At 46.3% G+C, this 18,505-nt stretch overlaps 1 protein-coding gene across 7 annotated transcripts in view; it reads left to right on the top strand.

Annotated features, from left to right (window-relative positions):
• The window catches only part of PCDH15 (protocadherin related 15), a 639,096-nt gene that overhangs the window by 248,790 nt on the left and 371,801 nt on the right, over window positions 1-18,505 (top strand). For all 7 annotated transcript variants that reach the window (XM_054515533.1, XM_036385480.2, XM_054515534.1 and 4 more), the window contains exon 4: window positions 12,332-12,379. The gene's annotated coding sequence lies outside the window, so the exon portion shown is untranslated. The remainder of the gene's footprint in view (window positions 1-12,331; window positions 12,380-18,505) is intronic.

Here is an 18,505-nt window from a genome sequence, read left to right as displayed (position 1 = left end):
CTTTGTGTCCTTCTTGCTTTCTCACAGAATTACTGAGGCTGGAAAATCCCTGCCAGCCCATGGAGTGCCAGCTGTGCCCAGTGCCCACCTTGTGCCCAGCCCAGAGCACTGAGTGCCACCTGCAGCCCTTGCTGGGACACCTGCAGGGCTGGGCACTGCAAAGCTCCCTGGGCAGCCCCTGCCAAGGCCTGAGCACCCTTTGCATGCAGAAATTGCTGCTGCTGTCCAAGCTGAGCCTGCCCTGGCCCAGCTTGAGGCCCTTTGCCCTTGTCCTGTCCCTGTTCCCTGGCAGCACAGCCCGGCCCCCCCTGGCTGTCCCCTCCTGGCAGGGAGTTGTGCAGAGCCACAAGGGCCCCCTGAGCCTCCTTTGCTCCAGGCTCAGCCCCTGCCCAGCTCCCTCAGCCCCTCCTGGGGCTCCAGCCCCTTCCCTGGACACGCTCCAGCCCCTCCATGTCCTTCCTGGATTGGGGACCCAGAACTGGACACAGCCCTGGAGGTCCCTCAGCAGGGCCAGCCCATTTCTGCTCCAAGCCAGAATGCTTATTGCTTTTGAAGCAAAACTTGATTAATTCCTCATTTGACAGAAAACACTATAACCCCCAAAAACTATAGGTTTAAGAGAAGTAAGAGTCGTGGAGAAAAAAGTCAGCACTGTAATGCCTTAAGTACAAAACTCTGTAATGGGAGATGTGAAAGGTTGTAATTTAGAGGCCTCCACTTAAAGTCAGTCTCAGCCTTGGTTTTGGTGAGTGATCAGCAACAAAAAGGGCTCTGGAAAGGCTTTTGCTTTGAAGAATTTGGGTGTTGGTTTGTTAAGGCATCACTGCAGTAAAGGCCTGGGAACAGCACAAGCACATAGCAAGTAAAGGGACAAATTGTACAGAGGTGCTTCTGTTCAGGCATAAAACTTTATCTCTGCAAACACCTGGTGGAGAGGGAAAATCTGGAATGAGGATCAGCACCAAGGTATCACCCTATCACCTCTTAAATCTGGGAAATGCTGCTGGGAAGTCATATCAGCTCAGGCACCTCAAAATCCTTCTATGAGCCTTCAGAGCTCAACAGTTCCTCTTTCCTCCAAAAAACTGTGGCACTTGTGTCTCTGTCTGCCAAAACACACACTCATCCTTTTATCATAAAACAATCAGTCAGATGAAGCAGCCTTTGGGGTTTTGGAGTGTGAATGTTTCCCCACTCTGTTTAGTAAAATATTTATCTTCAGGCATTTTTGAAGTTTAGTTTTGCTCCCAGGTAAGTGTAAAATGCATGGCACTGCTTTTCCAAAGGATGAGGTGTTGAATAGAATAGTTGATAAATCTTTTATTAAATGCTTCCTCTTCAGCATGAGGAGCATTGGAAATACAACCAGAGTTTCTTCACTAATTTCAGGGCAAAATGTGAGGGTCCAAGGAGGAAAAGATAAAGTTAGAAAAATAATTGAGCTGATTGCTATTCAAGTCACCAGACTCAAGATGTTCACCCTGAAGCATCTGCAGAAGTGTCCAGAACAGTCTGAACTGTTACCTGTGACCTACCCTGAATGCAGGAGAGGTCCCAGAGGACTGATAAGTCAAATTCTATTGCTTAAATCATTGGTTTAGAAGATTGGTAGTTTTTTTCCCATTTCAGTTGTTGTTTTAAAAGTTCAGAAGTGAACATCAGAATTACAATGTGGGATAAGTCTCCAGAAATGTAACCATGGCTGAGTGTGAGCCCACTGTCTTCCATGCCTGCTGCCACAGAGGGAGGTATTTTCAAGCCTGTCCTGAACTTGTGACAAACATTAAGCCGTAATTGTCATGTTTAATTTTTATTTTTCCTCATTGCATTGTGAGAAGTCACAGATCAGAACCAGGAAGTCACAGACAGAACAGCTTCAGAAAGGTCTGGGGGCATTTCAACAAGGACAGACTTAGGATTCTAAATGATATTGACACAGGAAGAAATGATCTGAGATAATTAAGATTTATTTTAGTCACCGTGAGTGCTTGGCAATGCCAAACAGAGATGAAAGAGCTGTGCCTAACTTACAGGTCTGAAAAAGCTTCAGGAGGGGTCACTGGGTGATTGGCATTGGGCAAGGAGTCATGGAGTGGATTTGGGGTGCTCAGCCCGAGAGGTGCAAATGAGGCCTGGGACCTGTGGAGGGACAGGAGCCCCTGAGTGGGGAAAAGGGTTTAGGGGCAATCTGTGAGTTCTTTCTCCTATCACAGGGAGTAGGGTTGGCACATTGGCAATGGAATGATCCAGGTGCAGATTTCAAGTGAGCCAGGGGGTTCTGGCCCATGGCATGGGCTCACTGCCTCTGAGGGTGTGGAGATGAAGAGACCTTGGAGCCCCTTCCAGTGCCCAGAGAGCTTGGGACAAGGGATGAAGAAACAGGAAAAGGAGGAATGGCTTTAAACTGAAAAAAGAAGATTTAGGTGGGATATTGGGAAGGAATTGTTCCCTGGGAGGGTGGGCAGGCCCTGGGTCCCTGGCAGTGTCCAAGGCCAGGCTGGACTTTGGGGCTTGGAGCAGCCTGGGACAGTGGAAGGTGTCCCTGCCCATGGCAGGGGTGGCACTGGGTGGGATTTAAGGTCCCTTCCAACCCAAACCATGCTGGCATTCTGTGGGAAAAGCTTAGGTGGGTTCAAGATGCAGTTTGGCAGCTCCATGCAGGAGAAGCTTTCCTGTGACCTCATCAGGCCAGGGCAGAAGATTTTGGCTGCTTGCAGGAGCAGCTCCTTGGCTGGGGAGGTTCCCCTGGAGCTGAGGCTGCTGCTCCTGTGCTCCAGCATTGCTTCCCAAACCAGGCTGCTCCAGCACCAAATTTCTGTGACTGCAGCTTTGGAGACAGTTCTGAGCCTTGTGCTGATCTGTAGAAAACACTGAAATTAGAAACAGTTTTTCTCTGTAGTTAAAGTAGAAAAAGAATCTCTGTAAAATCTTTTCTAGGCTACTTGCCATGAAAATAATTTCACAACTTGCTTTTATCGTGCAATAAATTACCCACAAAAGTGGATAACAGATTAATTTAGCCAATTTAACTTAATCCCAAATAGTGTGGTGTTTTATTAAGCAATGCTGTGGTGTAATTAAGAGTTGTAACTGATTAAACACCTTGTAAAGACAGGGCTGTTAATTAATACTAAATTACAATAAAATTAACAAAGTAACATAAACAAGCCATGTAAATGTTTTTAAATGACAGGGATAATTCATCAGCTAAAAGCTGCTTATGTGAACCATTTCCTGAAGAGTTTGCTCCAATTAATATGTATATAATAATTCGAATAATGGAGATAGGGCAAGAAGAGCTTTCCTTAAGATTTTTCGCTTCAAATGACTCCTTTGATAAGAAACATGGGAATTTTTTAAGCTGGATATTCTTTCATAATGTTGAAGAAAATGCCTTGAACCCTAACTTATGGTATGCAGGGAAAAATCTAAAATTAAACCTCAATGACACCTTGAAGACCACCTCTGCAGCTGACACTTGTTTGTCTCACTGGAATATGAATCTGAACAACTCCAGGCTTGCTAAGCTTTAATGTGAGCATTATGTATTAATGCTACAGCTCCAATTCAGATCTCATTTGCAGGAATGTCAGGAAATAGCTGAGACTTCTTTGCATACTTAAAAGGTTTGCTGGATTGGCTGGTTCATAAGCACTGGAAATCCCACAGGTATTGCTTTGTCTTTGTGAATTAAGTAGAGAAACACAAAATTCAGGATCTCCAAGTGCAGGCCTACAGGGACCTGTGGCTGCAGGAGACACAGAAATAGTCCTGAGCTTTTCCAGACTTGGGATCAAATCTGATTAAGACCAAATAAGTTGAAGCAGGCTTTAGCACTGTCTGAGAACCCCCAGCAGCAGGACTGCCAAGGTGTAAAACAGCGCTCAGGTCCGGGGATTTCATTCTGTGTGACACAATGTACAAACTCCTCAAGATATCTCTTGGTTTTAATGGAATTTTGGAACTTAGTAAAAAATTAAAATTGACTTTTTCTATTATCTCCCAACCAGAAGCCCTAGAAATAGATTGTGGTTTTTCCTCAGGAAGTTATTCAAATTTAAAGGCTAAAATTATTATGCTTGTATCGTGCTGTTGAATAATGCTGCAAGTGTTGAAATGATGCAAACTAGACCTGCTGTGGGTACGGTTTGAGGCCCCAATGTCCAAACCAGGAGGAATTGACACAGGATTGTGTGCAACCAGGGAGGAGAGCCCCCAGGCTGTGTGGGCAATGTGATCAGGGCTGGGCAGTGCCCAGGGCAGAAGTTGTGCCTCCTGGGCAGGGCAATTGCTGGGCTCAGGCCCTGCCCGTGGCTCTGGGGCCATTGCTGGGCCCCGGAGCAGAGCCTGGGCCCTGCTCTGCCCCTCCCTGCAGCCAGGGCCAGCCAGGCCTGAGGGCCCCTCTCAGCTGGGGCTCCTCTCCAGGCTGAGCAGCCCCAGCTCCCTCAGCCTTGCCTGGGCACCCACAGCCTCCAGGCCCTTGCTCAGCTCCAGCAGCTCCTGGCCCTGCTGTGCTCAGCATCCAGAGCTGGACACAGCACTCCAGAGGTGCCTGCAGGGCTGCCCCAGGGCCAGGATCCCTCCCTGCCCTGCTGCCAATGCTCTGCTGCTGCCCCAGGCTCCATTGGCCTCCTTGGGCCAGGACACTCTGCTGGCTCAGGGACAGCTCGGTGTCCCCAGGACACTCTGCTGGCTCAGGGACAGCTCGGTGTCCCCCAAGTCCTTCCCTACAGAGCTGCTCCAGCAGGTCCCTGCTGTGCTGGTTCTTGAGACTGCTCCTCCACCACCACTGATGAACAATTTAAACAATCCTGGGCCCCCCAGAACTAAACCTTGGTGACAGCACTAGTGCCAGGCTTGTAGGTAATTTAAAGTGCAGCTCTGGAAAGATTTCTGGGCATTCATACCCATAAAATCACTTCTTGTGTGTTATCCTTAACAGGAATGGCCTTGTAGATACCCCCTTGCTTTCAGATGCCAAAGTTCTTGCAGATCTGGGTGCTATTTTGAGTATTAAAGGCCATGAGTTTGTAATTTTGTCTTTAGTTTTGTTTTTCAGTGGATAGAGTGTAGAGTGCTGATGGAAGAAAAACAGGTGGGAATGCCTGTGTCTGGAGACATAAATCTGTTCATTGCTGAAGGTTTCCTTGAATAGTTCTGTGTAAGTGGGAAAAATATTAACCAAGCCAAACACAGCCTAAAATGGGATTACATAAATATTACACAAAAAACATTACACACACCGGGGGATGAAAGACTGTGGGAGCCTTTACACCTCAACATACTGTTCAGGCATTCCTGAGCCTTATTATGCTGCAGAGTAGGAGGGAAATTTCAGGAGGACAGGGATGAGTATGAAAAATGTGGATGAGCATCCCTTTGTTTAAAAAGCACAGTGTAATTATGTTGTGCAAGTTCATGGCAGTCCTATTTCAAAACTCCTTCGGAGCTGTGGGAGCGCCCAGAGTGAAAATGAGGGATTGTGTCTGTAAGATCCAAGCTCTGGTTGAGCCCAGCTTGGGGCTGAAACCACAGCCTTGTGTTTATGGCCTAGGAGTAGCTGCAGCTCCATGTTTGCACAGACAAATCCCAAATCCTTTCCTGTCCTGTGTGGGTTTTGCATTTGGTGCCTCTTACAGTCAGTTTGTAAGTGCAGAAATGTGGATTTGAGTGAACCCTACATCTGGTGCAGACCTAAATTCCCCTGAGGATTGAGGTTTGAAATGCACACTGGGGTGGGTTACGTACCCCATCTTTCCAGAGTGCAAAGGCTGTTCCCAGTTTCTCCCTGTCTGTGCTGAGAAGGACAATGTGCAGCTCCCCACCGCTGTCCCTGGATTCCCACCTCCCCAAACCCCACAACTGTGGAGCTTGCAGGGTTTCTTCCCAAATGAACCCATCCCTTCCACTCGTTTGGCTGTGATGGAAGCAGATTTGGAGCAGTGCATGGTCTGTGCTCCCAGCAGGGCTGGGGGCGTGGGAGCCTGGCCAGAACAGAGTGAGGAGCAGCTGGACGTGGGCAGGGACACACATGGGCACTGCCAGCTTGGCACTTGGCGGAGCTGGAGCTGCTGAGGACAGATCCACGAGTTCTGCTTCTCCCTGGGTTTCTCTCCAGCTTCCTGATCAATACAAGATTTCAGAGCAAAGGGCTCTCACTGTGTTTTCTGCTTTTAGAAAGAAGTGAGGATTAAGAGAGCTAAAGCCATTACAGCCTGAATTAGCTAGAGAAAATGTATTTTTGATGTTTCTCCTCATGTCAAACCATTGGGGTTCTCTGTGGCATTCACATTCCCTGATAAAATCCCTTCACCCAGGATTTTTCTCCTGGGAAGCTGAGAAGCCTCAGAGTAAAAGGAAAACAATTCTTATCTCATTTGCTTCTCCTGTGCTGTGCTCATGTGGAATGTGTTTGGAGATTGTTTACCCACAGGTGATTGTTCCATTGCATTCTGCTGTGAGTTGTTTTCACTCTCTGGCCAATCAGGGCCAAGCTGTGTCAGGACTCTGGAAAGAGTCACAGGTTTTCATTATCTTTTGAGCATTTAGTAAGTGTCTTTTCTGTGCTCTTTAGTATAGCTTAGTATAGTGTTCTTTAATATAATAGAGTATTATAAAGTAATAAATTAGCCTTCTGACAACATGGAGTCAAATGCATCATTCCTGTCTTCGTCAGGGCGTTGCCAGCAAATACAGCAGTGCTCCTTGTTGGAGGACACATTTCTTCTGTGCTTTAACACATCTTCCAAAAGCAATATGATGGAGAGGAACAAGGCAGTGCCCCTGTGCTACCTGCACACCACATTCCAGGGATGGGAGTGTTCATCTGGAGAAGAGAAGGTTCTGGGGACAACTCAGAGCCCCTTCCAGGCCCTAAAGGGTCTCCAGGAGAGCTGGAGAGGGACTGGGGACAAGGGATGGAGAGACAGGACACAGGGAATGGCTTCCCAGTGCCAGAGGGCAGGGCTGGATTGGATATTGGGAATGAGGAATTGTTCCCTGGCAGGGTGGGCAGGCCCTGGCACAGGGTGCCCAGAGCAGCTGGGGCTGCCCCTGGATCCCTGGCAGTGCCCAAGGCCAGGTTAGGGTGGGACTGGATGGCCTTTAAGGTCCTTTACCACCCAAACCAATCTGTGCTTCTACAAAGCAATTCAAATCCTCACTTCTTGGAATTCTTAGCTCCTGGCCAGGCTGTCGCACTCGACATCTTGCAGCAGAGCATCCCTGTCATCTGTTGGGTGGGTTATGAACCTCCCACGCGTCAAGTTTTCAAAAATCTGGAAAGTTCAGTGTCTTATTGAATTCCATTTTCTGCTCTGATTTATCAGGATGCTGCACTGGACGTTGAGGTTCCACGTTGAGCAGCTTGAAATCCCTAAAAACCAAAAATTTTCCGAAGCAGTGTGGAATTTTGAATAAACTCCCCTTAGGAAAAAATCCCGAAGTCTTTTTAAAACTGCTTTGGAGGTTTAATTTTATCATAAGCAGTAAATTCTTTAAATACACTTGAGATGCAATTGTGAGTTTGTGTGGCAAAGAGCGCAGAAAAGAAAAGAGAATTTGGATTTTCATTTTGGAATTCAATCACTGCTCCCATGTGCAGCCAAGCAAGTTCCACCAGCTGGGTGAGAGCAGCATTTCCATGCAGTAGAAACAGAGGCAGACATAAATATATATGAAATGTACTCAGAAAACATGAAATAATGCGAAAACAAATCTTACTTTGACTCAAGCTTACTTCCCATTGCCAAGAAAAACATGACTGGGTTGGTTTTTCAACAAAAAAAAGTTGGCACTAAATCAGATTGTTATGGCTTCAATTTGACAAGAAAACTTTTAATAAAAATGCCAGGGTAGTACCCTTTACATATTTGTACTGTTTGATGGAGCCTTTTTGGAAGATGGTTGTTTTCCAGGAGATTGTAGGAACATAAGCTGTATTTGTTTTTTTAACCAGTAAATTTGGGTGAATTTGAGTGTATATTTACCAGTGAATTTGTAATATACAAGTGTATATTTATAACCGAAACCTGGAGCAGATGAGTATTCGTTGTATTATTTCTAGAGGACATAGTTGCATTTGTGTTTTTTTTCTACTGAAAACTTTTAACACCATTTTCAGACAAAACCAAACCCTGGTTTTTGCTGCAGTCAGGGAGAAAAAAATGTTGAAAGCAAAGGAATTCTGCTGCCCCCACCCCAACGAATTTTGGTTCATGAATGTGCCTTGCAAGCAGCAAAAAATGGGAGAGGTTTGTCTTTGCAGAAAGCAGATTCTGTGACTATTTCAAGGCCTGATCAGTATTATTTAAGTTCTTGAGTTAGGGATAAAAATTTCTAAAATTCTGCGTCAAAATGCCAGGTGAGCAACTGAGAGAAGCACAGAGATGGATTTTGCTAGGGGTGATAGAGGAAAATGTACACACTGTAAGCATCATTACAGGTAACACTGGCCTAATTAAAATGAAGAGGGTAATTTTCCAAGCTGCAGGAGAGATTTAGGAGTCTTGCTTCATGAAAAATGTCAGTTTGCTTTCCTTAGCTGAGGTAATACTGGTCTTCATGCTGCTTTTTAACATTTTTGAGTGCTTACATGAGTTACTTCTCTGGGTGGAGAGGAGGCTGAGTGGATATATCCTGCTGGGGAGAAAAAGGTAAACTTCAGGTAGAAACAAATAGGGCAAGGCCAAGAAATTAACAAAGTGATCTTTTTCTAAATTCCCAACTGATGGTGCCTGTGGAGGGCAGGAGGGTTCAGGTAGGGTCAGACCGGGAGGGAGCCTTGAGGGCCTCTTTGGAGAGGTGTAAGCACCAAAACCCCGGAGCCCTGACTTTAAACCCTAAACCTTATCCCCCTCTCTCATCCCATTCCCATAATCCAATTCCTGAGCCCCCTGTTTTCATCACAGAATCATGGAATGGTTGAGGTTGGAAGGGACACCAAAGGTCATCCAGTTCCATGGGCAGTGACACCTTCCACTGTCCCAGGCTGCTCCAAGCCCCATCCAGCCTGACCTTGGACCCTTCCAGCACAGAGCTGCCAAACTGCATCTTGAACCCACCTAAGCTTTTCCCACAGAATGCCAGGGTGGTTTGGGTTGGAGGGGACCCTAAATCCCACCCAGAGCCACCCCTGCCATGGCAGGGACACCTTCCACTGTGCCAGGCTGCTCCCAGCCCCAGTGTCCAGCCTGGCCTTGGGCACTGCCAGGGATCCAGGGGCAGCCCCAGCTGCTCTGGGCACCCTGTGCCAGGGCCTGCCCACCCTGCCAGGGAACAATTCCTCATTCCCAAAATCCCATCCAGCCCTGCCCTCTGGCACTAGGAATCCATTCCCTGTGTCCTGTCCCTCCATCCCTTGTCCCAGTTCCCTCTCCAGCCCTCCTGGAGCCCCTTTAGGCCCTGGAATGGACTTAGAGGTCTCTCTGAAGCCTTCTCTTCTCCAGGTGAACACTTCCACATATCCCAGCCTTTGCATCCCTTTAATCACCTCCATGGCCCTTAAAAAGGAGAAGGCTGCCCTCAAAAATGAGGATCTTAGGAATGCACCCAAATAATGCTTCAGATCTAATGATGAGAATTGTTTTTTCAGGCAGTTGCCAATTGTAGAACTTAGGTTATTCTTTAATTTCAGCCTGGAATATGCAGATAGTGAGCACAATATTGTACAATTATTCTAATGCCGTTGGTGCTTATTCTTGTTTATTGAATTTTGGGTTAGTTTTGTGTGGTTTTGTGCCTTTAAATGAGGAAACTAAAGCAGATTTGGTGTCCAGTGGGCACCAAATGCTCTGCTCCCACCAACAGGGATGTGAGAGCCTGAGGGGGGACTGTTTCTTCCCAGGGAGAGTGTAACATGCAAAGTGAACCCCAAAATTACAGACGGTGTGGATGAAGTGGATCCAGCAGTTCTTGCTTTCACCTGCTTCTCTCACACCAAAGCCCCAAGTTCTGTCATTACTTTCCAGGGAAACTCAGCATTGAAGATTCTGGCTCTATTTCCAACATTAAAATACAAACCAATACCTATCCCAACAGCCTATATAATTTTTTTTTGTCTGCAAAACAATCTCCAGAACTCCAAGCCCTTGCTGATTAGAGGAGAAGTGTTCTGCAGTGTGTGAACAACACACAGCATGATGCATCTTCATTACCAAAATTCACAATGACAATCATTTATCATAAAAGCTGCTGACAATGGGCATTAATCTCTGAGTAAAGCAAGGATAAAACACTGTTGTCATGGCAGTGGAATTCATTTAGTACCTCTCATCCATGCCTGAGGGACTGGGAATTCTCTGGGCAAAGCAATTGCAGCTTTAGCAGTGTGGATTTTTGGGGGTGGAATCCAGAGGTGACCACACTGCTGGCAGAAGGTGCCTGTGTTTCACACAGCCCAGAGCAGCTTCCCTCCCATCCTCAGCTTTGGAATGGACCTTAAAACCCTCCTATCCCACCCCCTGCCATGGCAGGGACACCTTCCACTGTCCCAGGCTGCTCCAGCCTGGCCTTGGGCACTGCCAGGGATCCAGGGGCAGCCCCAGCTGCTCTGGGCACCTGTGCCAGGGCCTGCCCACCCTGCCAGGGAACAATTCCTCATTCTCAATATCCCATCCAGCCCTGCCCTCTGGCACTGGGAGCCATTCCCTGTGTCCTGTCTCTCCATCCCTTGTCCCAAGTCCCTCTCCAGCTCCCTTGGAGCCCCTTTAGGCACTGAAATGAACTTTGAGGTCTTTCTGGAGCCTTCTCCCCTCCAGCTCTGTGTAAAGCAGGGAATAGGACTTCTTTCAGGTGGAAGTTTCAGCAAAATATTTCTATGCTGGAAACATTTATTTCTTTTTTTTTTAAATTATATTTGAACTGTTGGGTGTCTTCAGAAATGCAAACAAATATCTGCTGTAATATCTGCTGTAATTAACTGTGTGCTGTCTGTGCCTTATTTTTGTCTGGTTGTACTTCTTTCTTTTTGTATATACGTATTTATATATAGAAGAGATAAATGATTTGGTCAAGCAGACCTGGGAAGAGTGATGCACTCCCACACACATCTGGTGTCTTGTTACTGAGGCTTTACCCATTTATACTCAGTTAAATTCTGAAGGCTATGAAAATACCGTGTTGTTTCCCCTTATGGAATATTTTGTTGCAAGTTCACACAACATGCATGTATTTACCCAAATTTCCATCAGCCTTCAAAGCTGGGAGTTAGCTCCTAAATCTCACTGCCCAGTGTAGTGTGGATTTATTCCACCTCAGAACAAGGCAGCAGGTTTTGTTGGGTTATTGCAAAGCAAACTGTGTGTGCCTGAAATTCCCTGTTTCTGCTCGGAGAGCATGGTGAGCTGGCTAATTCCAATGGAATGTGGATTCTGTGCTGAGCAGCCCAGAGAGGAGAAGGCTGCAGGGAGAAATCAGAGCCCCTTGCAGGGCCTAAAGGGGCTACAAAAGAGCTGGAGAGGGAACTGGGACATGGGATAGAGGGGTAGGACACAGGGAATGGCTTCCCACTGCCAGAGGGCAAGGGATGAATGCGATATTGGCAAGGAATTACATGTATTACATGGTTTTTTCTCAAAAGCAAAAGGTGAAATGAGCCCAGCACCTGGGCAATTTGATTTCCAAGCCCCCCCAGTAACACATTTCAAGGTGCCTCCCACTTTTCTAGGTGTCTCCCTCCCTGTTTGGAGCCCTGGGGTCTCTGCCCTGTATTTCCCTTTGTTGCTGGAAGAAAGGAGAAACCTCCAACCCAGTCCATGCCTGGAGGCCCAAATGCTTCCTGGATTTTCCTGAATTCCTCCATGGCACAGTCTCAGTTGGATAAACACTGGAGAAGCAGCCCCAAAATGCCCCTGCACCCCTCAGTTTTGCTCTCCATCCTTGGGATAACTCACAGGCACACGGCAAAAAGGAACTGGAAAGAGCCAGTCAGAGATTTTCCTGTTCAATATTTCATCTTGGGGAAGGGCAGAGAATATATTTGATTCAAAACAAATTACAGATAAGTGCCTGATGTGTTTTAGGGTGGGTATTTTAGAAGAATAAAACTTGTTATGAGTTTCTCCCTGGTTTCCAAGTTGACAGCCTTCATGAAAATATGTAAACTACTTTAATGAAAACCTCGGGCATTGTTTTCTTGTTATTTTTCTCATTGAAGCTACTTTTATCAGGAATAAAACAGCTGATATTGAAAGCTGTGTGTTCTGCTCTTCTCTGTTTGTTTGGGAGGTGAAAACTATTTAAATAAAGGAAAATGTGTCAGATTAGTTGCTCTTCTTAAACAGTAATTAAGATATGAACAATATCATTAATCTTCTACTTTTTCATTTTCCAGGTGATCATCATATAATCTCTACAGCTATGGCTGAGAAGTGCAGTTAAGGTACTGTGATAATTCCCTTTTAATATGGGCATGTTTTTGCTGGAAATTGTTCCCAAAATCCTCTCTTGAATATTTGTAATAATCTGTGTTCCTTGAGGCTGAGTTCACCCCTGATGGTTTTCATTTGCCACTTTGCCCACTGCACTTCTTGAAAATAACATTATTTTTTTTTTCATTGTATTCCTTAACTTTTGCCTTCCTGGTGTTAAATTCAGGGATGTTTTAGGATGTCTGTACAGACAAACAATGAGAACCATGCTTTCATGGTGAGGGTCATGCCTTTGAAATTTCTAACTCAGAAAATGTGGTGGGGAAAGGAGGGAAAATGTGTCCCCCTGGAATGCTGGCTGCTGCACACTCTGTGGCACTGAGAATTTGTTGATTGGAATCACAAGATGGAAATCAGCTCAGCAGCTCTGCTGGGCCACAGGGAAAAGAGGCTTGGTTTTGTTGGGAATGCACATCTCATGGCCAGGATTATCTCCCCTCAAGCTGTGTTTCAATTCTGGCTGGGATTTTGAACACAGAGTGGCAGGAGGGGAGGAGTAGGAGGAGGAAATGTGGCAGGTTCTTTTTTCTGGGTGCTGAACTCGGGTGCCAACATAAACTGCAATGGAAAAAAAAAGTTATTTCTTTCCTAGGAAAAATTCATATAAAGATTCAAAACTTGATGAGCAGTGTGAAACAGTTGTTCTCAAATGGCAGGAACTAATTCTTGCCAAAGAAGTTGTCAGGGCAGGATTTCCATTCTCCTTCTACATCCACATCAGTTTAATGTTGCTGTCAAGGGAAGAAGCTGGAAACTCATCCTTCAATTCCAATTCTCCTTTTAGGTGGGATTTTTTGTTGCTGAGTCTGTGTGATTTATTTGACTAAAGCACAGCAAAGCTCTTGGTTTTGTTAGCAACTTCCTTTGGAGATAGTGAATCCATCACTTTTTCAATTGTTATCTCCGCTCCCTAGCAAAAACCTTTAATGTTCATTTCCATCTGGGAATAGAATGCATTCTCATGTAAGAATACTGGGCAAAAGGAGATCCTGGAAAGTCCATGCAGATCAGCAGATTTCTTAGGTCAGGTTTGGAACAAAGAGTAATCCAGAAGGTCCTGAGTGAAAAGTGGGATGAAAGGGAAAATGCTGCTCAGCAGGTGATTTGATCTGAGTACCAGGATGGTTGTTTTTGCTGAGCCAGTGAACATCTCACACTACAGAGTTGCAGGGGGCTTAAACTCTCTGGATTTATAGGCAGAATTTATTCAGTGCAGTTCCCAGAGGAAATTATTATTGAAAGAGGAGATGGCACACATTAATACAGGAATTATAAGGAGCTGGATAAGGCAGATAAGGAGCTTGGAAAAGAGGGGACTGGGACAGGATGAGGTGAGCTCCAGGTGCAGGGGAGGAATCACAAGCATTCCTGAGGGACAGGTCTCATGAAGAGCCCTCCCTAATTCTCCTTAAGTGACCTTGGCACAAGGTCTTTGATGCAGGTTTTGAAACTCCTGTAATGGCACGAAGGACACAAGAATTACACAAAAGGATTTTGTTGACTTTATGGATTAGTAGAACAAATGCAACATAAAATTTATTAATCATAAGCCATTGTGTTAGGGACTAAGAGCAGGGGGCTGCTGTAAACAAGACAAGAGCCTCAGCATATGGAAGTTCAACTTATTTTTCAGGGAAAGTGTTTGATTGTAGCACGTAGCTGAAGCTTTCACAACTCCAGAATTTGCCAGGACACCTGTTCCTCCAAGAGCTGCCATTTCCTCTAAATAGTTCAGAGCCTAGGTATGTTATAAAATTTTAGATCTAAAATATCAAGTTCTGAACCTGATTCCATCAAGTGTAAATTGGTGCAGGTGTGAAGCCAACCTTTGCCTGGGGAGTAGGAGGAAGGTGCCAGACTAGCAAGAAGTGGGTTATTGTAGAAGCCTTGGAACTGATTTTCATGGAACCAGCCCATCTGCCTCCTCCTCTCCAAAAATCCCCAAACAAAGCAAAAAATGGAACCAAGCCAGGGTGGATCTCAGGCTCTAAGTGAGCAGTCCTGTTCCTTGAGGGAGGAAACCTCCATTAGGGTAGGGGAACTGCAGCAGCTCAGTCACTGGGACAGAGCTGGGGCAGAGCCCTCCCAAGGGGAGCTCCAGAGGGAGCTCTTCTAGTTCCATGCCCCTGCCATGGGCAGGGACACCTTCCACTGTCCCAAGCTGCTCCAAGCCCTGTCCAAACCTGGCCTTGGGCACTGCCAGGGATGGGAAATCTTAGCACAGCCCCACCTGCAGAGTAGCATGCCCAGACTGATACCAAATGATCATTAAAAGGAGCAAATGAGCCCCAAAATGGGTCTTCATCAGTGGAACAGGAGCAGATCATCATGAGTGTGCTGTGCTGTGTCCAACCCTCTGAGGATTTGGGATTAAAGCCAAAAGGATGAGAAAGAAAAGGAATGCTCTACAAAACAGTGAAAAAAATTGGTCAAAAGATAGGAAACAGAAGGTTGGAGTAACTGAGCAGTTTCCCGAGTGAGAGGATGACAGCAGCACAGTCTCCAAGGAATCTGCACAAACCTGTGATACTCAACTGATAAATGAGCTGCGAAAGACACGGGGTGTGCTGCCAGTGCTTCCTCCAGAGCACTGGAGCTAGCTGAGTGCTGACTGTGGCAAACTGCAGCAGGATTGAGGCAGAATTAACTGCTGGGCAAGGCAGTGGCAGCTGAAATCCTACAGAGGTGGATGCAAAGGGAAGAAGAATTCCTCCCACAGGTGATGTGTGCTGAGCTGGGCATTGCCACTCGCCAGCCAAGGGCTGTAAAATACAAAAGATGCCTCTCCCAGAATCATCATCAAGGAATCATCCCAGAATGGTCTGGCTTGGAAAGGCCCCCTGCCACGGGCAGGGACGCCTTCCAATATCCCAGGTTGTTCCAAGCCCTGTCCAACCTGGCTTGGAACCCTTCCAAGGGATCCAGGGGCAGCCACAGCTTCTCTGTTCCATGTTAGGAACAATCCTGTTCATGTTCCATGAACTTTAGTTCTGGAAGTTTCACAGCAGGGCCTGAAAAATAGCAATCCTTTTTGTTAAGGAAGTGAATGAGCTGCAAGTCTTTGGGGTCAGTTGGAAGTTTAGGGAAATTGTCCCATGGGATGAATCTCTCTGCTCTTCCTTAGGGGCTGCTTCTATCAGGGAGGGATTTCTGGATTTTTTGGACTCCCCTGTGAAGGCACTGTTTATAACTTGTCTTGGGGCTTAAAATGGGAGGAGCAAGGAACCACTGTTTATGGAGCTCCTAAAAAATCCTAACTCTTGTAAAAGAGTTGGATGAAAGAATGAAAGAAGCAGATTAAAAGAATGGAATTTACAGGAGACCCTTAGTGATGTGAGCCAACACATTTTCATCAACTTGATTTTAATAATTTAATAAATTAAGCAGTGCAAAATATTTTCCTACACTGAGGTGTCTCATTGCAAACCCAGTGATGATATTTTTGCTAGGAATCAGAAACTCATCAGGACTGGAAACTAATTTTTTTATTGTGTTGTTGTTGCTGTTTCAAAATGAAAGCAGGCTGTAACATTGTGGAGATTTAAAAAACAAACAGAAAACTGTGTGCATGTAATAAGATGGAAAATGGTGTCACTGTTACATCTAACAGGGCCCATTAAGGACAGATGTTCCCAGAGAACAGATATCCATTAGAACACGATGGAAAGTGGGAGATTTTGAAAGGGAGCCAGAACCTACAGATGGGAACTTTAAATAAATAAAAATCAACTTGTAAGTAGCCAGCATAAATAATGCAGGGGATGTGTAACATGTTCTGGATTAGTCAGAGCAGCAGACAGACAGTCCCTGCATTCCCAACGGGCTGGAAGGGTTGGAGCAGATCAGCTGAGAGGGAGTCAGTGCCTCTGGGACAAAAGGGATGTCAGGACTCCAGGAAAGAGCAAAGACTTGGCAGAACTGGCTGTTTGAACAGTGTTTTTTCTCTCTCTGGTACTGTCCAAGAGTTAGTTTGGGGATGCTCCATCCCACGGGGGTTCTTTGGCCTGTGTTGAAGATAAACAAAGGTGAAAAGAGAAGTACATTGCACGTTTGAGTGTATGAAGTGATAAAAGGTAGGTAAAAAGAGTCCTCCCAGTTGGTCCAACTTTTTCATTTGTTTCTTACCAGAGGAAGTTTTTTGGGCAGAGTAGCATGAACAAAGAGTCACCTTTAGGGAGTGGCTCCTACAGTGTCCCACCAAGCCCCAGGTGACCTCAGTGGCAACAGAGGGCAAGTGCTTTGCTAACCACACATCAAAAGTGTTTGGGGATTGCTGATTTTAAGAAACCAGCCACAAGACTCAGAACAATTTTAATGTCCAAGCAACAACAAAGACAGTGTTCCCTTGGAAAGACCCCCCACACTGACAGGGAGACTGTACTGGTTGGGAAACAGAGGACAACTGTGAGAAGGAGGCGCTGAAGCTCTGTGTGTCCCAATCTTGAGGAGGTGGTGAAGCTCTGTGTGTCCTAACTGGCTGTTGTCCTGCTCTGAGGAGAGAAATAAGTTAGCTTTGGACACAGAGAACCAGCAGCCTTGGGTGAGGAGAGATGAAATTGTGGTTTTCGCAGCAAATGTGGTGACCTCTCTTTTGAACAGGAATGCAACTTCTCAGTCTTTGTGTAGCTTTTACCCCTCTCCAAAAAAGAAACAAAAATCCCTAATTGTGGTGCTTGCAGAGCTGTCCATCTCCTCATTTCAGCCTAAGGACATGCCTGTTGCCACCATGAGCTGTAAATGCAGTCCTGTAGCCCCTTCCACATGAAATCCATGGGAGAGCAGGAGCACCCACAGCAGCAGAGCAGGAGACACTGAGCTGAGGGTGCAGGGACTCAGCTCAAGGACAGGGCCATCCAGAGGGGCTCGGGGAGTGGCCCATGGGAATCTCATGAGGTTTAACAAGGCCGAGTGATGGTGCTGCCCCTGGGTCTGGACAATCCCAGATAAGAGCATGGTCTGGGGGAATCCTTCCCTGGCAGGGTGGGCAGGCCCTGGCACAGGGTGCCCAGAGCAGCTGGGGCTGCCCCTGCATCCCTGGCAGTGCCCAAGGCCAGGCTGGACTTTGGGGCTTGGAGCAGCCTGGGACAGTGGGAGGTGTCCCTGCCCATGGCACTGAATAGGCTTTGAGGTCCCTTCCAGCCCAAACCATGAGTGATTCTGTAATTTCTGTTTTCCATGCTCTTAATGTCTTGCTTGCTTTTGTGCATCCCAGCTCTCCAGTTACACATGACCAAGAAAATATCTGTATAAGTTCCGGCTCTCACATACCACGGGTAAAATAGTGTCATTAAAGGAAGCCATTTAGAACCCCATGTTATTAAATAAATGCTTTCTGATAAACATCCTGATAGGGGCTTGATGCAAGAGGGAAGTTGCTGGCAAAAGTGTGTCATAAACCAGCAACTTCACATTAATTAACAGAGAAGGAAGAAGGCTTTGCATTTCCTTATGCCAAAAACCAGTGTGAAGAAATTATTGTAAACAACTTCAGCTTGTCAGTGAAACCTTGTGTCTGGTGAAATCACCTGGCTTGATTTTAAAAAATGGGTTCTATGAAATCTCTGATGCATTATTGAAGTGATTTGATTTTATAAGAGGCTGTGACTTTTTGGTCTCTGGCAGTTTGAGTGATCTGGGAATCAGATATTTGCACTCTGCACAACTCCCTGCCAGGAGGGGACAGCCAGGGGGGGCCGGGCTGTGCTGCCAGGGAACAGGGACAGGACAAGGGCAAAGGGCCTCAAGCTGGGCCAGGGGAGGCTCAGCTTGGACAGCAGCAGCAATTTCTGCATGCAAAGGGTGCTCAGGCCTTGGCAGGGGCTGCCCAGGGAGCTTTGCAGTGCCCAGCCCTGGAGGTGTTAAAAAATGTGTGAATGTGTCACTTAGGGACGTGGTTAGTGGTGAACATCATGGTGGTTCTGGTTGATGGTTGGACCTGATGATCTAAAGGTCTTTTCCAACCTTAGTGATTGTAAGATACTCTCTGACTTCCTTTGTGCTGCTGTGTTAGATGCCAGGCCAGTGTGTTCAAGGGAGCTTAAGGGCAAGACTGTCCCTTGTTACAACAATAATGGCTT

The sequence above is a fragment of the Molothrus ater genome, chromosome 8 (genome assembly GCF_012460135.2).
Source record: "Molothrus ater isolate BHLD 08-10-18 breed brown headed cowbird chromosome 8, BPBGC_Mater_1.1, whole genome shotgun sequence".
NCBI lineage: Eukaryota > Metazoa > Chordata > Aves > Passeriformes > Icteridae > Molothrus > Molothrus ater.
This window is presented reverse-complemented; position numbering and strand designations above follow the sequence as displayed.